General features: G+C 36.9%; 1 long non-coding RNA gene across 1 annotated transcript in view; it reads right to left on the bottom strand.

Annotated features, from left to right (window-relative positions):
- LOC308494671 overlaps nucleotides 1-16621 on the bottom strand; it is a 30262-nt gene extending 13641 nt beyond the window's left edge. Inside the window, exon 1 of the long non-coding RNA XR_013992938.1 lies at nucleotides 16522-16621. This is a non-coding gene — a long non-coding RNA (uncharacterized lncRNA). The remainder of the gene's footprint in view (nucleotides 1-16521) is intronic.
- Between the last annotated feature and the right edge of the window lie 910 nt (nucleotides 16622-17531).

Genomic DNA, 17531 nt, shown 5'->3' with positions numbered 1-17531 from the left:
ACTACAACATGGATGAATCTAAAAATATTTATGCTGAGTGATATTAGCCAGACCAAAAGGGTGCACACCATATGATTCCATTTATACAGAATTCTATTTTGTGTGTGTGTGTCTTTTTTTCTTTATCTTTTAAAAATTAGTTTAATACAGAATTTTAAAAATGCAGTCTAATCTATAGTAGCTAGTGGTTGCCTGGGGATGGGAAGAAGGGGCTGTGAAGGGCAATAGGAGCAAGAGTTGGGGAATACAAAAGGGCACGAGGAAACTTTTGTGGAGTGATGGGTATAGTCATTTCTTTATTATGGTGGTGATACATTTTAAGAATGTACATTTATTGTATGTTAAATATACCTTAATAAAGCTATTAAAATATACAGAACACATTGTATATAAATATGAAGAACCATTTTATATCTTTAAAATAGGAAAAGAAGAATAGAAAATAAATAAAATTACGGTAATTCATTAGCAATTGGACAACAATAAAATGAACATATTGCACTAAATATGAATGAAAAGTTTTATATAAATAAACTAATATAAATAAAGGAACAAAATCTAACAAACATAAAATGGAAAGAAATTGGTCATTTATCAAAAACAGCAGAAGATGATGACTTTGTAAGTATAGGAGAGATAGACATAGTCACAAAGAAAAATAAGGACAGATAATTCTGTATATTCTACACAAAAGAAAACAAAAAGGCATCTTGGAAAAAATATCTGCCTCAAAAATGCCTCAGGGTGAACATCTTTAATAGATAAAGGGTCTGAATAAATAGATCAATCCTAAGACCAACAAATAAGCAGGAAAAATACATGAACAGCCAATTCACAACAACAAAAGAGAAAATTCAACAAGTAAATGTTCATAAAAAAGTGGCAACATTTTTTACCCACTTAATTAGTAAAGTCTTAAAAATGAATGCTGGTAAGTGTATGTTAAATCTGATACCTTTCTATATTAATGCAGCTTTGATTATTAGACTAAATTTTATACAATGTAATATATTCAGTTTTTAAAAACTATTTAAAGCCTTTGGTATAGTAATTTCCCTTCTGGGACTTTAGTTTAAGGAAATAATGCAAATTCTTAAAAAGTCTTATGCCGTAAGATATTTTTCAAATAACAAAAATTAAAAACAGTCCATGAGTGATGTCATAAAATGGCAGTGTGAGGTGAGCCTCTTGAAATGTCCCCTGGAATTTACAACAAATTGAACAAATATAACTCCAAAAAGAACTCCCTGCATAGCAGCCAGGAAAGACGAAGACACCCACTACTGAATTCACCTAAAGGTGGGCAAATTGCGTGAGCGGGGGAGGAGGGGAGGGAGAAGTGCAGAGATGGAGCCGCGCAGGCGCAGGATGCAGACCTAGCTCAGTGCTCCGAGCTCCCTGCATCCTAGAACTACCACAGCTGCAGAAGAGAAAAGACCTCGGACTGCTAGGGCTCCGCTTGTGGCCCACAGGTCTGAGGGGATAGCATATAACATGGTTGAACCCAATGCTCATGGCAGAGACGTTGGAGAAAAGACTAAGGGAAGAAGGCTGAAAAACAGCACTTTAAGGCCTCACTGCCAAGCAGAGAACAGAAACCTTAGGCACTGAGACTAGCTGCCCTCTCCCTACCCTCCAAGAGCTCGCCCCGCCCCCAACTGCCCGGTGCTAGAAGCAGAACGGTAGCAGTCTCAGATCAAAAGAACAGAATATTTGCAGTTCTGAGAACTGTGGTCCACAGACAGACTTGCAGCCGAACCAGTTCCAGCAAAGGGGTGGGAACTGTGGAAGCAGGACGGGCTGTGGTGGTGGTCATCGCCATTTCTCTGGACCACATCTCACAACTAACCCCGCCCCTGTCCCCACCTATCTGGGTGGATCCCTGCAGGAGTAAACAGGGCTGCTGAAACACATGGGCTCTGAATCTGGTGCAGATAGAGCTTTGGAACTTCAGAAGCTCTTCACATCCCCCCACTGAGGTGGCACAGTATGACCCATGTGAACTGTTCACAGAGGGAAGCCCACTTCCAGGGAATCCCCCCATTGAGTGAGAAGCTGGAATAGTGCAGATAAAACATAACACTACAGTGTGAGAGAGAATAAAAGGCTGCAGTCAGAGAGAAAATAAAATATTCTACCAACACCTACTGGAAAATAAAAGAAACATCTCTTTCTATGAACTTGATGCAGAATCCATTCCTGTAGATGTCAAGGAAGAGAAATCATAAATTGACAAAAATAACCAAGGCAACAAGACAGCTCAGAAAGAAAATGAAAAGTCTCCAGAAAATGAACTTAAAGATATGGAAGTATGTGACTTAAATGACAGAGAATTCAAGATTGCAGTTCTGAAAACACTCAACAAGATGGAAGAAAACACAGACAGGCAGTTTAATAAACTCAGGAACACAATCAAAGAACAAAATGAACATTTTACAAAAGAGATTGAAATTTTAAAAAAGAACAAAACAATTTCTGGAGATTAGGAAAAAAATAAAAGAAAATGAAACGAAGAATGAAATAGCCAGCCTAGGTAGTATAGTTGACCAGATGGAGGAAAGAATCAGTGACATTGAAGTTAGAAATCTGGAAAATGACACAGATGGAAGAAGAGAGAGACTTGAGATTTAAAAGAAATGAAAGAACTATACGAGAAATTTCTGACTCCATCAGAAAGAGCAATATAAGAATAATGGGCATACCAGAAGGAAAAGAAAGAGAGAGGGGAACAGAGAGTCTATTCAAACAAACAGTCGATGGGAACTTCCCAAACTTGTGGAAAGAACTGGATCCTCAAATCCAAGAAGCAAGTAGAACACCTAATTATCTCAACACCAACAGGCCTTCTCCAAGGCACATTGTATTGAAGCTGTCAAAAATCAATGACAAAGAAAGAATCCTCAAGACAGCCTGGGAAAAGAAGACTGTAACTTACAAAGCAAAGCCCATTAGATTATCATCTGATTTTTCAGCAGAAACTCTACAAGCCAAGAGGGAATAGAACCAAATATTCAAACTATTGAAAGAGAGAAATTATGAGCCAAGAATAATATATTGAGCAAAGACGTCCTTTAAATATGAAGGAGGAATAAAGACCTTTCCAGAAACACAGAAGCTGAGGGAATTTTCTAACACACGTCCTGCACTATAGGAAATACTAAAGGAGGCTATTTGACCAGCCTCAATAGGGATAATTTGTGGAAACCAAAACATAAAAGGAAGGAGAGTAAAGTCCTGAACCGGAATACGGCAATGGAGAAAGTAAGCACGCTGAAGAAAATGGAATACTCTAAATATCAAACTTTCTTTTACATAAACTTAAAGGTAACCACCCCAAAAAAAATCCAGAACTGAAATATATACTGCAATTAAAGAAGAAACAGAGGGAAAAATCCTAGAATACCACCACACAGAAATAATAGACAACAACAAAAAGGCAAAGAAACAATGGAGACACAGCCTTACGAGAAAACTAAAGATAGAATGACAGGAAATCCTCACATATCAATAATCACCCTAAATGTAAATGGACTGAACTCACCAAGAAAAAGGCACAGAGTAGCAGATTGGATCAAAAAACTAAACCCAACCATATGCTGCCTCCAAGAGACAGGTCTCAACTGCAAAGACAAACAGAGACTCAAAGTGAAAGGTTGGAAACTGACACTCCAGGCAAATGGTATCCAGAGAAAATCAGGTGTACCCATACTAATAACAGATGAAACAGACTTCAGGATAAAAAAGGTAACAAGAGACAAAGATGGACATTTCATAATGATAAAGGGGACTATATAACAAGAAGACATAACAGTCATCAGTATTTATGCCCCCAATCAGGGAGCACCAAAATATACCAAGCAACTACTAACAGAACTAAAGGGAGAAATTGACCAAAAACACAATTATACTAGGGGACTTAAATACATCATTGACAGCTATGGATAGATCATTCAAACGGAAAATAAATAAATAGCAGCCCTAAATGACACATTAGATGAAATGGACATAACTGACATTTATAGAGCACTGCATCCTAAAACATCAGACTATATATTTTTTTTTTAGTATACATGGAACATTGGAACATAAGACTAGCCTCAACAAATTTAAGAAGATTGAAATCATAACAAGCATATTATCTGATTAGAAGGCTTTGAACTTGATTATCAACTGCAAAAAGAAAGCAGAAAAAACCACAAATATGTGGAGATTAAACAACATACTTTTAAAGAACAACCAGGTCAAAGAAGAAATAAGAGGAGTGATCAAATGACACATAGAAACAAATGACAATGAAAATAGATCCTACCAAAATTTTTGGGATGCAGTGAAAGCAGTTTTAAGAGGGAAATTTATATCATTACAGTCCTTTCTCAAGAAAGAAAAATCCCAAATAAATAACCTCATGTTACATCTTAAATAACCTCATGTTTCACCTTAAAGAACTAGAAAAAGAAGAACAAATGAAAACCAACGTCAGCAGAAGAAAGGAAATAACAAAAATTAGAGCAGAAGTAAATGAAATAGAGAACAAGAAGACAATAGAAAACTAATGTAACAAAGACCTGGTTCTTTGAATAGATTAATAAAATTGACAAAAACTTGGCTTGACTTACTAAGGTAAAAAGAGAAAAGACACTAATAAACAAAATCAGAAATGAAAGAGGGGAAGTTATCACGGATGCCACAGAAATAGAAAGGATCATCCAAGAATACTATGAGGGCCTATATGCTACCAACTTCAATAACCTAGAAGAAACGGAAATGTTCTTAGAAACATACAGCCTTCTTAGGCTGAATCATGAGGAACTGGAAAATCTAAATAGACCGATCACCAGAAAGAAAATTGAATCAGTCATTCAAAACTTTCCCAAAAGCAAAAGTCCGGAACCAGATGGCTTCACTAGTGAATTCTACCAAACCTTCAGAGATGATGTAATACCTACTCAAACTCTTCCAAAAAATTGAAGGAGACAATACATCCTAACGTATTTTATGAGGCCAACATTACCCTGATACCAAAATCTGGTAAGGACAACACAAAGAAAGAAAACCACAGACCAATATCTCTGATGAATACAGATGTAAAAATCATAAACAAAATTCTAGCAAATCAAATGCAACAATACATTAAAAAGATTATTCATTACGACCAACTGGGTTTCACCCCAGGGGCACAAGGATGGTTCAACATGTACAATTCCATCGAAGTGATACATTGCATAAACAAAATAAAGGACAAAAATCATATGATTATAACAATTGATGCAGAAAAAGTGTTTGACAAGATGCAACATCCATTTATGATTAAAACACTTAATACAATAAGTATAGAAGGAAAATATCTTAACATAATAAAGGCCATGTACGACAAACCCTTAGCCAATGTCATAAAGAATGGTGAAAAACTGAAGCCCTTCATTCAGGAAAACGACAGGGCTGTCCCCTATCACCTCTGCTTTTCAACATAGTGTTGGAAGTCCTTGCCAGAGCAATCAGGCAAGAGAAAGAAATAAAAGGCATTCAAATTGGGAATGAAGAAGTTAAATTGTCACTCTTTGCAGATGACATGATGCTATTTATAGAAAACCCTAAAGACTAAGCGAAATAAGTCAGACAGAAATAGTAGAGAACCATATGATTTCACTGATATGAGGTATATAAACCGAAAACAACAAAAGAACAAGACAATCAACTGAAAGAACAAAAACTCATAGACATAGACAATAGTTTAGGGGTTCCAGAGGGTAAGGGTGGAGGGTAAATGGGGTATAATAAAAGAAGAGGGTAAACGGGGTATAATAGATGGTGATGGAAAGAGAACTGATTCTGGGTGGTGAACATACAATGTGAGATATAGATAATGTATTATAGAATTGTACACCTGAAATCTATGTAACTTTACTAACAATCGTCGCCCCTATAAACTTTAATTTAAAGAAATGAAAAAACAGTCTGAATACCTAAAATAGGAGACTTACTGATTAAATTAGGGTATAGCTGCTCAATGGCATACTTTATAGGCATTAAGCAAAACACAAACACTATACAGCAAGATGGAAAAGACACATAACAATAGGTTTCAAAGCATGATATTAAATTTTATGTACTCAAGATTATGATAGAGTAAATATTTTAATGCACCAAATGTGAAAGGTAAATATAAAACTGATAGCAGTAGATTAGTGGGTGATTCATTTTCCTAATTTTAACTTTAATGCTCATATTACTTTTATATTTAGAATTAAAAACAGTTCATGACAAACTATTTTACAGTAAGTAAGACATGAAATTCTAGAATCTTTGAAAAACAATAGCAATACAAACATGAGATCTTTTGTTATGCAAGGTGAGCATTTTTGGGTTAATTTTCTGGAACTCGTTATCTGCCTAGGTAGACTGATTTTTCTAAAGGCCTTCTAAATCACACATTTAGGGTTCTCAGTACTCCATCAATACCAGTTAAGATAAGCTGGATTTCTATTGATTTTCTTTGTCTATTTGTGGACCACAAAATGCTAAACAAGTCAGTCTATACAAACTAATCTAATTGAATAATTCAATGAAAAATGTTAAAGTGCTAATGGTGCATTTTATTGTTTCAAATGAAACTAAATGGATATCGGTTCTTTTATTAAAAAAATTATTGGGGTGACAATTGTTAGTAAAATTACATAGATTTCAGATGTACAATTCTATATTACATCATCTATAAATCCCGTTGTGTGTTCACCACCCAGAGTCAATTCTCTTTCCATCACCATATATTTGATCCTCCTTACCCTCATCTCCCACCCCCTACCCCCCTTACCCTCTGGTAACCACTAAACTATTGTCTGTGTCTATGAGTTTTTCTTTCTAATTTGTTTGTCTTGTTCTTTTGTTGTTTTTGGTTTATATACCACATATCAGTGAAATCATATGGTTCTCTGCTTTTTCGTTCTGACTTATTTTGCTTAGCATTATACTCTCAAGATCCATCCATGTTGTCACAAATATTCCTATATCATCTTTTGTTACTGCCGAATAGTATATATCATATATCACATATATATCACAACTTCTTTATCCATTCATCTATTGAAAGACATTTTGGTTGTTTCCATGTCTTGGCCACCGTAAAAAAAGCTGCCATGAACAGTGGAGCACACATGTCTTTATGGATAAATGTTTTCAGATTTTTTTGGTAGACACCCAGGAGAGGGATTGCTGGGTCATATGGTAATTCTATTCATAATTTTTTGAGGAAGCTCCACACTGCTTTCCATAACGGCTGCACCAGTCTGCATTCCCACCAACAGTGTATCAGGGTTTCTTTTTCTCCACAGCCTCTCCAACACTTGTTAGTATTTGTCTTGTTGATGATAACCATTCTGACTGAGGTGAGGTGATATCTCATTGTGGTTTTTATTTGCATTTCTCTGATGATTAGTGATGTTGAGCATTTTTTCATATGTCTATTTGCCATTTGTAAGTCCTCTTTGGAGAAATGTCTCTTCAGGTCGTCTGCCCATTTTTCAATTGGGCTGTTTGTTTTTTTGTTGTTGAGTTTCATGAGTTCCTTGTATATTTTGGATATTAGCCCCTTATCGGAGGCACTGTTTGCAAAAATCTTCTCCCATTCAGTTGGTTGCCTCTTTATTTTGTCGATGGTTTCTTTTGCTGTGCAGAAGCTTTTAAGTTTCATATAGTCCCATTCATTTATTTTAGCTTTTACTTCCATTGCCTTTGGAGTCAAATTCATAAAATGCTCTTTGAACCCAAGGTCCATAAGTTTAGTACCTGTGTTTTCTTCTATGCAGTTTATTGTGTCAGGTCTTATGCTTAAGTCTTTGATCCATTTTCAATTAATTTGGTACATGGTGACAGATAGCAGTCCAGTTTCAATCTTTTACATATGGCTTTCCAATTATCCCAGCACCATTTATCAAAGAGGCTGTCTTTGCTCCATTGTATGTTTTTAGCTTCTTTGTCAAAAATTATCTGTCCATATTTATGTGGTTTTATTTCTGGGTTCTCAATTCTATTCAATTGGTCTATATGTCTGTGTTTCTTCCATACCATGCTGTTTTGATTATTGTAGTCCTGTAGTACAAGCTAAAGTCAGGGAGTGTGATACCTCCAGTATTGTTCTTTTTTTTAAACATTGCTTTGGCTATTCGGGGTCTTTTGTGGTTCCAAACAAATCTGATGATTTTTTGTTCTATTTCTTTAAAAAATGCCATTGGGATTTTAATGGGGATTGCATTAAATCTGTATATGGCTTTGGGTAATATGGCCATTTTAACTATGTTGATTCTTCCAATCCATGAGCACGGAATGTCTTTCCATTTCTTTGTGTCTTCTTCAATTTCTTTCAAAAATGTCTTATAGTTTTCAGCATATAAATCTTTCACATTCTTGGTTAAGTTTATTCCTAGGTATTTTATTCTTTTTGCTGCAATTGCAAAAGGAATTGTTTTTTCTATCTCTTTTTCTGAGATTTCATTGTTGGTATATAGGAAAGCAATGGACTTTTGTACGTTGATTTTGTAGCCAGCAACTTTACTGTATTCATTGATTGTTTCTAATAGCTTTTTGGTGGAGTCTTTAGGGTTTTCTATATATAGCATCATGTCATCTGCAAAGAGTGACAATTTAACTTCTTCATTCCCAATTTGGATGCCTTTTATTTTTTTCTCTTGCCTGATAGCTCTGTCGAGGACTTCCAACACTATGTTGAAAAGCAGAGGTGATAGGGGACAACCTTGTCGTGTTCCTGAATGTAGAGCAAAGGGCTTCAGCTTTTCACCATTAATTATGAAATTAGCTGAGGGCTTGTCGTATATGGCCTTTATTATGTTGAGGTATTTTCCTTCTATACCAATTTTAGTAAGTGTTTTAATCATAAATGGATGTTGTATCTTATCAAATGCTTTTTCTGCATCAATTGATAGAATCATATGATTCTTGTCCTTTATTTTGTTTATGTGATGTATCACATTGATGGATTTGCGAATGTTGAACCATCCTTGTGCCCCGGGGATGAACCCCACTTGGTCGTGATGAATAATCTTTTTAATGCATTGTTGTATTCGATTTGCTAGAATTTTGTTTAGGATTTTAGCATCTGTATTAATCAGAGATATAGGTCTGTAGTTTTCTTTTTTTGTGTTGTCCTTCCCAGGTTTTGGTATCAGGGTAATGTTGGCCTCATAAAATGACTTAGGGAGTACTGACTCTTCTTCAATTTTTTGGAAGAGTTTGAGCAGGATTGGTATTAGATCCTCTTTGAAGGTTTGGTAGAATTCACTGGTGAAGCCATCTGGTCCAGGACTTTTGATTTTGGGAAGGTTTTTGATGACTGATTCAATTTCCTTACTGGTGATCGGCCTGTTAAGATTTTCCAGTTCTTTATGATTCAGCTTTGGAAGGCTATATGTTTCTAGGAACTTGTCCATTTCTTCTAAGTTATTAAATTTGGTGGCATATAGTCCTTCATAGTATTCTTGGATAATCCTTTGTATTTCTGTGGTGTCCGTGATAACTTCCCCTTTTTCATTTCTGATTTTGTTAATTAGTGTCTTCTCTCTTTTTATCTTAGTGAGTCTAGCCAAGGGTTTGTCAATTTTGTTAATCTTTTCAAAGAACCAGCTCTTTGTCACATTAGTTTTTTCTATTGTCTTTTTGTTATCTATTTCATTGAGCTCTGCTCTGATTTTTGTTATTTCCTTTCTTCTGCTGACATTGGGTTTCGCTTGTTCTTCTTTTTCTAGTTTTATAAGGTGTAACATAAGGTTATTTATTTGGGATTTTTCTTGTTTCTTGAGATAGGCCTGTAATGATATAAATTTCCCTCATAAAATTGCTTTCGCTGCATCCCAAAAAGTTTGGTAGGATGTATTTTCAATGTCATTTGTTTCTATGTATCTTTTAATCTGTCCTCTAATCTCTTCTTTGACCCCGGTCGTTCTTTAAAAGTACGGGTCTAGAAAAGTTGTTTAATCTCCATGTATTTCTGTTTTTTCCTGCTTTCTTTTCACAGTTGATATCCAATTTCAAAGCCGTTTGATCAGAGAATATGCTTGGTATGATTTCAATCTTCATAAATTTGCCGAGGCTGATTTTATGTCCCAATATATGGTCTATCTTTGAGAATGTTCCATGTACACTCGAAAAGAATGTATAGTCTGATGTTTTAGGATGAAGGGCTCTATATATGTCAATTATGTCCATTTCATCTAATGTGTCATTTAAGGCTGCTATTTCATTGTTTATTTTCTGTTTGGATCCATAGCTGTCAATGATGTATTTAAGTCCCCTAGTATAATTGTGTTTTGGTCAATTTCTCCCTTTAGTTTTGTTAGTAGTTTCTTGGTATATTTTGGTGCTCCTTGATTGGGGACATAAATATTGATGACTGTTATGTCTTCTTGTTGTATAGTCCCCTTTACCATGATGAAATGTCCATCTTTGTCTCTTGTTATATTTTTCAACCTGAAGTCTGTTTCATCTGATATCATTATGGCTACACTTGATTTTCTCTGGGTACCATTGTTTGGAGTGTCAATTTCCACCCTTTCACTTTGAGTCTATGCTTGTCCTTGTAGCTGAGATGTGTCTCTTGGAGACAGCAGATGGATGGGTTTAGTTTTTTGATCCAATCTGCTACTCTGTGCCTTTTTCTTGGTGAGTTCAGTTCATTTACATTTAGGGTGATTATTGATATGTGAGGATTTCCTGTCATTCTATCTTTAGTTTTCTTGTAAGGCTGTGTCTCCATTGTTTCTTTGCTTTTTTGTTGTTGTCTATTATTTCTGTGTGGTGGTATTCTACGATGTTTTCCTCTGTTTCTTCTTTTATTACAGTATATATTTCAGTTTTGGATTTGTTTTGAGTGGTTACCCTTAAGTTTATGTAATAGAAAGTTTGATATTTAGAGTATTCCATTTTCTTCAGCGTGCTTACTTTCTCCATTCATATTCCGGTTCAAGCCTTTACTCTCCCCCTTTTTATTTTGCCACAAATTGTCCCTGCTGTTGTTGGTCGAATAGCCTCCTTTAGTATTTCTTGTAGTGCAGGTCGTGTATTAGAAAGTTTCCTCAGCTTCTGTATGTCTGGATAGGTCTTTATTCCTCCTTCATATCTAAAGGATATCTTTTCTGGATATATTATTCTTGGCTCATAATTTCTCTCTTTCAATAGTTTGAATATTTGGTTCCACTCCCTCCTGGCTTGTAGAGTTTCTGCTGAAAAATCTGATGATAATCTAATGGGCTTTCCTTTGTAGGTTACAGTCTTCTTTTCCCTGGCTGCCTTGAGGATTCTTTCTTTGTCGTTGATTTTAGACAGTTTCAATACAATGTGCCTTGGAGAAGGCCTTTTGAGATTGAGGTAATTAGGTGTTCTATCTGCTTCTTTTAATTTGAGGATCCAGTTCTGTCCACAAGTTTGGGAAATTCTCATCAACAATTTGTTTGAATATATTCTCTGTTCCCTTCTCTCTTTCTTCTCCTTAGGATATGCCGATTATTCTTATATTGCTGTTTCTGATAGAGTGAGAAAGTTTTTGTAGAGTTCTTTCATTTCTTTTAAGTCTCAAGTCTCTTTCTTCTTCCATCTGTGTAATTTCCAGGTTTCTATCTTCAATGTCACTGATTTTTTTCCTGCATAGAGTGAACTCTACTACCTAAGCTGCTTATTTCATTCTTAATTTCTTCTATTGATTTCTTACTCTCCATAAATTGTATTCGATTCTTTTTTAAAATTTCAATCTCTTTCGTAAAATACTCATGTTTTTCTTTGATTGTGTTTCTGAGTTCATTAAACTGCCTTTCTGTGTTTTCTTGCATCTCGTTGAGTTTTTTCAGAACTGCAATCTTGAATTCTCTGTCATTTAAGTCACATATTTCAATATCTTTAAGTTCCTTTTCTAGAGACTTTTCACTTTCTTTCTGAGGTTTCTTGTTGCCTTGGTTATTCATGGCAATTACTGATTTATTATTTCTTTTCCTAGACATCTATAGAAGTGACATCTACAATAGGTTGATGGGAAGAGGTTTTTCTTTTGTTTTCCATTACTTGTTGGTAGAATGTTTTATTTTCTCTCTGACTGCAGCCTTTTTTCTCTCTCTCACATGGTAGTGCTATGTGTTCTGTGCACTGTTCCAGCTTCTCACACTATAGGGGCATTCCCTGGGAGACAGGCTTATCCTCTGTTAATAGTTTTCCTGGGTCATAGGGCGCAGTGTCCGTGTAGAGATGCAGAGAGCTTTCGAAGTTCCAAAGCTCTTCCTGCACCAGATTTAGAGCCCGTATGTTTCACCAGTTCTGTTTACTCCTGCAGGGATCTGCAGAGATAGGTGGGTCCAGGGTGGGGTGAGTTGTGAGAGGTGACCCAGAGCAATGGCGGCGACCACCATCACAGCCGGTCCTGCTTCCACAGCTCCCTCCCCTTTGCTGGAACTAGTTCGGCTGCGAAACTGTGTCTGTGGTCTACAGTTCTCAGAACAGCAAATATTGTGTTCTTTTGATCTGAGACTGCTACTCTTCCACTTCTAGCACCGGGCAAGTGGGGTCAGGGTGAGCTCTGTGGGGGTAGGGTGAAGGCGGCTAGTCTCAGTGCCTAAGACTTCCGTTCTCTGCTCAGCATTGAGGACTTAACCACCATTTTCAGCCTTCTTCCCTCAGTCTTTTCTCAAAAGTCTCTGCTGTGAGCATTGGGTTCAGCCATGTTATATGCTGCCCCCTCAGCCCTGTGGGCCATAAGCGGAGCCCTAGCAGTCCGAGTTCTTCCCTCTCCCGCAGCTGTGGTTGCTCCGGGATGCAGCGATCTCGGAGCACTGAGCTAGGTCTCCGTCCTGAGCCCTTTCAGCTCTGTCTCCGCACTTCTTCCTCCCCTCCTCTCCTGCTTGCGCGATTCGCCCACCTTTAGGTGAATTCAGTAGTGGGCCTCTATGTCTTGCCTGTCGGCTTTGCAGGGAGTCCTTTGTGGAGTTATTGCTTTTCGATTAGTTGTAAATTCCAGGGGAGCTTTACAAAGGCTCACCTCATGACGCCATTTTGATGACATCTCTGGATATTGTTTTTTTAGTGGATATTTTCACCCTTTGGTTAAACCTTGAGTTGAGGTACATGCACAGACAAGGATCCGGCTCTTCATAAAAGGTTAAAAATGAACTCTTTACAGCTCTCAGAGCCAGCCTTCACTGCAAATCACACTGATTACTAATATTAAGTATAGAGTGCTCAGATAGAAAGAATTATAATATTTTTAGTTAGTGTACTCCTTATTAATTCTCAGAGTAGCTTTGTTTGACCATCCTTTCCAAAATAGCCAACCCCGTGCTGCAATGCCATATCCACAATCTTATTTTTTGTCATAACACTTATTAGTATCTTAAATTATTCTATTGATTTGTTAACTATTTTATTCATTATTTTCATTAGTTTCAGGTGTACAAAGCAACATAATAGTTAGACATTTACACCCTGTTATTTTCATTTTTACTCATAAGGTCTTATTTGTCTTATTGACTGAAATATCATCTGCGTCTAGAACCCAGCATGGTACATAGAATGTGCTCAACTAATAATTGTTGAATGAATGATGGAATGAATGTAATTGATACCAGTAATGGTAAGGAACCAGGCATAACAGGGCTGAAAGATATTCAGGATAAGATGAAGGCTAGGGAAGACTCACTATAGGCCAAAGTTGAAACCAAAGAGGGCAGCCCAATGGGATGAAACAATCCTAATCCTCACTGTGGAAAATGGTTGGCATCAGGGTATTCAACAAGATAGTCTTGCGCATAATTGGAAATCTATACTATCCTCTGATGAAGCAGTAGGGCAAGGAGCTAAGGCGATTTGATCATCACAATTCTTAGGCTCATTCTGGAAGCTCTCAGAAACCACCAAAACTTAGAGGTAGGTGAAGGTTGACATCTCTTGCAATTTGGTAATAAAAGAAAGTCTCCGACCAAATCTTGCTTCACACATACACATTTATTAACGAGTAAACAAGAAGTGCCATATATTTTCAAACTAAAATCCTAGAATTCTGTTCTTTCTGGTACTCCATAAGTAACTTGCATAAAATGTTCACCTGACAACTACAATATTATTATAGTGGTGGGACCCGCTAAACATCCACTATAAAGAGGTGATCAGGAATATTCCAGAACAACAACTGGGTTCTGAGTTTTGGGTTAAACATGTGCCCAAACCAATGATAAATGTAAAGAGCTTGCTTGATTCTTAAAGATGAGTGGTGCTTTTGAGTATTTTGCCCAATAAATACATCTTGAGTGTCACCAATTGCACCCATGAGAGCCATTTCTAACGTGTCTTAGCCTAATAACAAGCTATAAATTTCAGCAATGAAAATCCATTTCTACCGTTGATTATGCCAATTAGCAAAACCTAGTGTGGATGGGAGATAAAGATATGGAGACATTTGTAGTAGCCATCCCTGGAATGGCCTTTCTTATTAGTTGTTACCTGACCATTCCAGGGATATGGATTCCTGACTAGGATCACTAATTTCTCCTAAGGGTAGATTAAAACTGACATATTTATATCACGTAGTCTATTCTGAAGTATTTTAAAGAAAATTAAAGAAATCATAAACGGTATCTCTGTTCGTAACAAAGAAGGCCTTAGTTAGTGAGGTATTGGTATAATGAAGAGGTATAATGGAGGTAATGTTGAAAGATTTGAGGCTATGAGAACAAAGCAGGGATCCATGGCAGGCAACAATCTCATGTCAGGGCAGAAAGCTAGCTAGGTAACTAAGTAATCCATAGAGAGGTCCTACTTATAAAAGATGGGGAAAAGCAGAGGTAAGACATTAAATCAGGAGCAACACAGATAAGGACTTCTCTTCTGGGGCACAAAATCTTCCCTCTGAACTTGGCACTGGAGAGCCTGAAGAGTCCAGGAAGTCAGCAAGTGTGACATCATGATTTAATTATAAGTCCTATGGCCTTATGGGGGAAAAGAAGAGAATGATAAGGGCCGAAGTTCCTTGAATTTACATGTATGTGTATAGGAATATCTGGAGTCCAGGCTACCATTCATATTTCATTATAACTCTATTCCTTTGCAATCCTATACATTTTATTTTATGAATTTAAAAACATTCTGAAATGTGTTCACAGACTGCCAAAGGATTTCATAGCATAAAAAATGTTAAGAACCGTGTGTGTGTGTGTGTGTGTGTGTGTGTGTGTGCGCGTGTGTGTGTGAAAACGTTTATGAGGACTCAGAAGTTGAGTGAAGCTAAACCTATGGGTAGGGTAGGGGTGGTCATCAGAAGACCCATCAACATAGAACAGGGAGAAATGAAGCAGGTGTTGGAGTATGAGGTAGGAGACATCCTCACCATTTATATCCAAATGAAATCAAGTAAAATTTAATCATGAGGGGAAAAGTTGCCACAAAAGCTAACATCAATTGGTAGAGGTATATATAGAACAGGATGGGTTGTATACCTATATCATGTGTGTACAGATATACAACTCTACCAATGGATGTATTCATCTTTTGTTGAATATATATATATACCTCTACCAATGAATTTATTCATCTTTTGTTATTGGTATATATTATTACAATTTTAATACAGTGTTTTCCTTTCTTAAAATGTGTATACATTTTTTGGCACCCACTGTATATATGAACCTCACCTAACAAAGCAGCTCCTCCTCTTCCTTTAGAGTCTACATCCCAAAACTGTCTTAAGCCAACCCATAGACATAGATTTAGGTTCAAGTAGTTTATTTAGGGTGTGATTTCAAGAGACATAGTAGAAGAGTAAAACAAAGAATGGAATCCAGAAAATAAAGTTGTGTTATTACTATTGTAGGCAACTGCAGCTTAATCACACTGGAGCACTCTGGGGCCCAGAAGAGGTCAACACTTCAGACTTATGCCACCTGAGGGACAAAGGCACTGAGATATTTATGCACCAACTTCTGTGAGTCACTGGTCAAAGGCTGTTCTTGTAGGGAGGCATTTATTTCTTGGCATTTGTGGCCTCATATTTGTATGGGGGAGTAGAAGTGCTGAGGAATTTAAGGCCAGAGAAAGCCCAAGGGCAAAGAAAGGCAGATGCTGGCAGCTGGCAGTTGGCACTGAAATATAAGGACTGAAGGAGACACGGGTGTGGTGGTGGTAGGGATCTACCATACTTGGTAAATAACAGTTGCAATCAACTCTACATAATAGGGTGTCTGAAGTCAGATTAAGGGGGAGTTCAAGTTTGTGTACCCTCTCTCTTTATTTCAGCTTTCTTCACCATTCCTGTGGCCCTCCTCCTCTGTGGCAAAGAGAAAGAGAGTCAAAAATGTCTTCTCCAAAATTATTTTTATAATTCCTGGAGTCTGAGAAGTATATCCTTGCCTGTTACCAGAAGTAAATATTGAGGCTATACCCAAAGACTACAGCACTATTTGTCTTCATTACCAATGGGGGGATAGTGTTAGTTAAATTAATTGAAGGTTGAACATGTAAGGCACTTAGAGCGCCACCTCTTACCAGTCAGAGGAGGGAGAGTCTTCTGTTCAGCTTCAAGCTCACACTGTTCTCCATCGTCTAGGATGACTCAGAAGAATGGATCTTTTCAAAAGCATTAAAGGGGACTGTGGAAAGAAAAATGGTGTTAAAAGCATGATGAAATTAAAAAGAAAACAAAACTCCTGGCGTCTGTGCCCTGAAACATATCCAATTCCTATAAGTGCGTCAAGCACAGCCTTTCACTTCCGCGTGCTTGTGTTCCTGGCATTCTTCCCTCTTTGAAACGAGAGAACCATCTGTATGCCCAGGTCATTTCATAATAAAGTTTATGTTGTTAGTACTGACACTGATTCAGCCCTGACTACAAAAATGTTGTCAGAAAGAGCCAGATTTCTGTGAGAAGCCACAAAGACTTGAATTTCAGAAGGTGAAAGCTTTTCTTTTCTTTGAAGGAAACTTGATTATTATTTCTCAAACTGCTCTTTTCTGGGTAAGGGTATGAAACCTAGAAAACATTTTAAAGCTGTAATTAAGGGGTCTAGTCCATGCTAAATGGAATATGATAAGCCTCTTGCTGTAGTAGGGTCTCCAAAGTTTTAATCAGATCAGAAAAGGAAGAATTAACCCTTTATAACCTGAAAATTGGTTTTTGAAGTTGAGTTTTGCCTTTCAAAAGAATTTGTCTTTAAGACCATCTGTAAAAGTCTTTAGAACATACAGTATTATGAGCTCACGAGTGAGGTAAATGTGTGTGCGTGTTTCTATTGACCCTTTTCTAGTCAAGAATCACTAGAGAGAACAACACCCTAACCAGAAACGGCAGTGATGATTCACAAATACAAATGGAGGGTTTCTTCTCAGTAAGTAATTGAAAATATTTTTACAGTCATCACTGAAACTCTTCAAATCTAGAGGTCAGATCTGGTATTATTCCCTAATCTAATGCATCTTGGAAGAAAGTACCTAGTGTTTTAATAGGCTGCTTGGTTTGAAATGATAATGCGAAGAGTTGCCATTTTTACGAAGAAAAC

This window comes from Rhinolophus hipposideros (genome assembly GCF_964194185.1).
Source record: "Rhinolophus hipposideros genome assembly, chromosome: X".
In the NCBI taxonomy this organism is placed as follows: Eukaryota; Metazoa; Chordata; class Mammalia; order Chiroptera; family Rhinolophidae; genus Rhinolophus; species Rhinolophus hipposideros.
The sequence above is the reverse complement of the archived record's forward strand: the minus strand, read 5'-3'. Positions and strand labels throughout refer to the sequence as shown.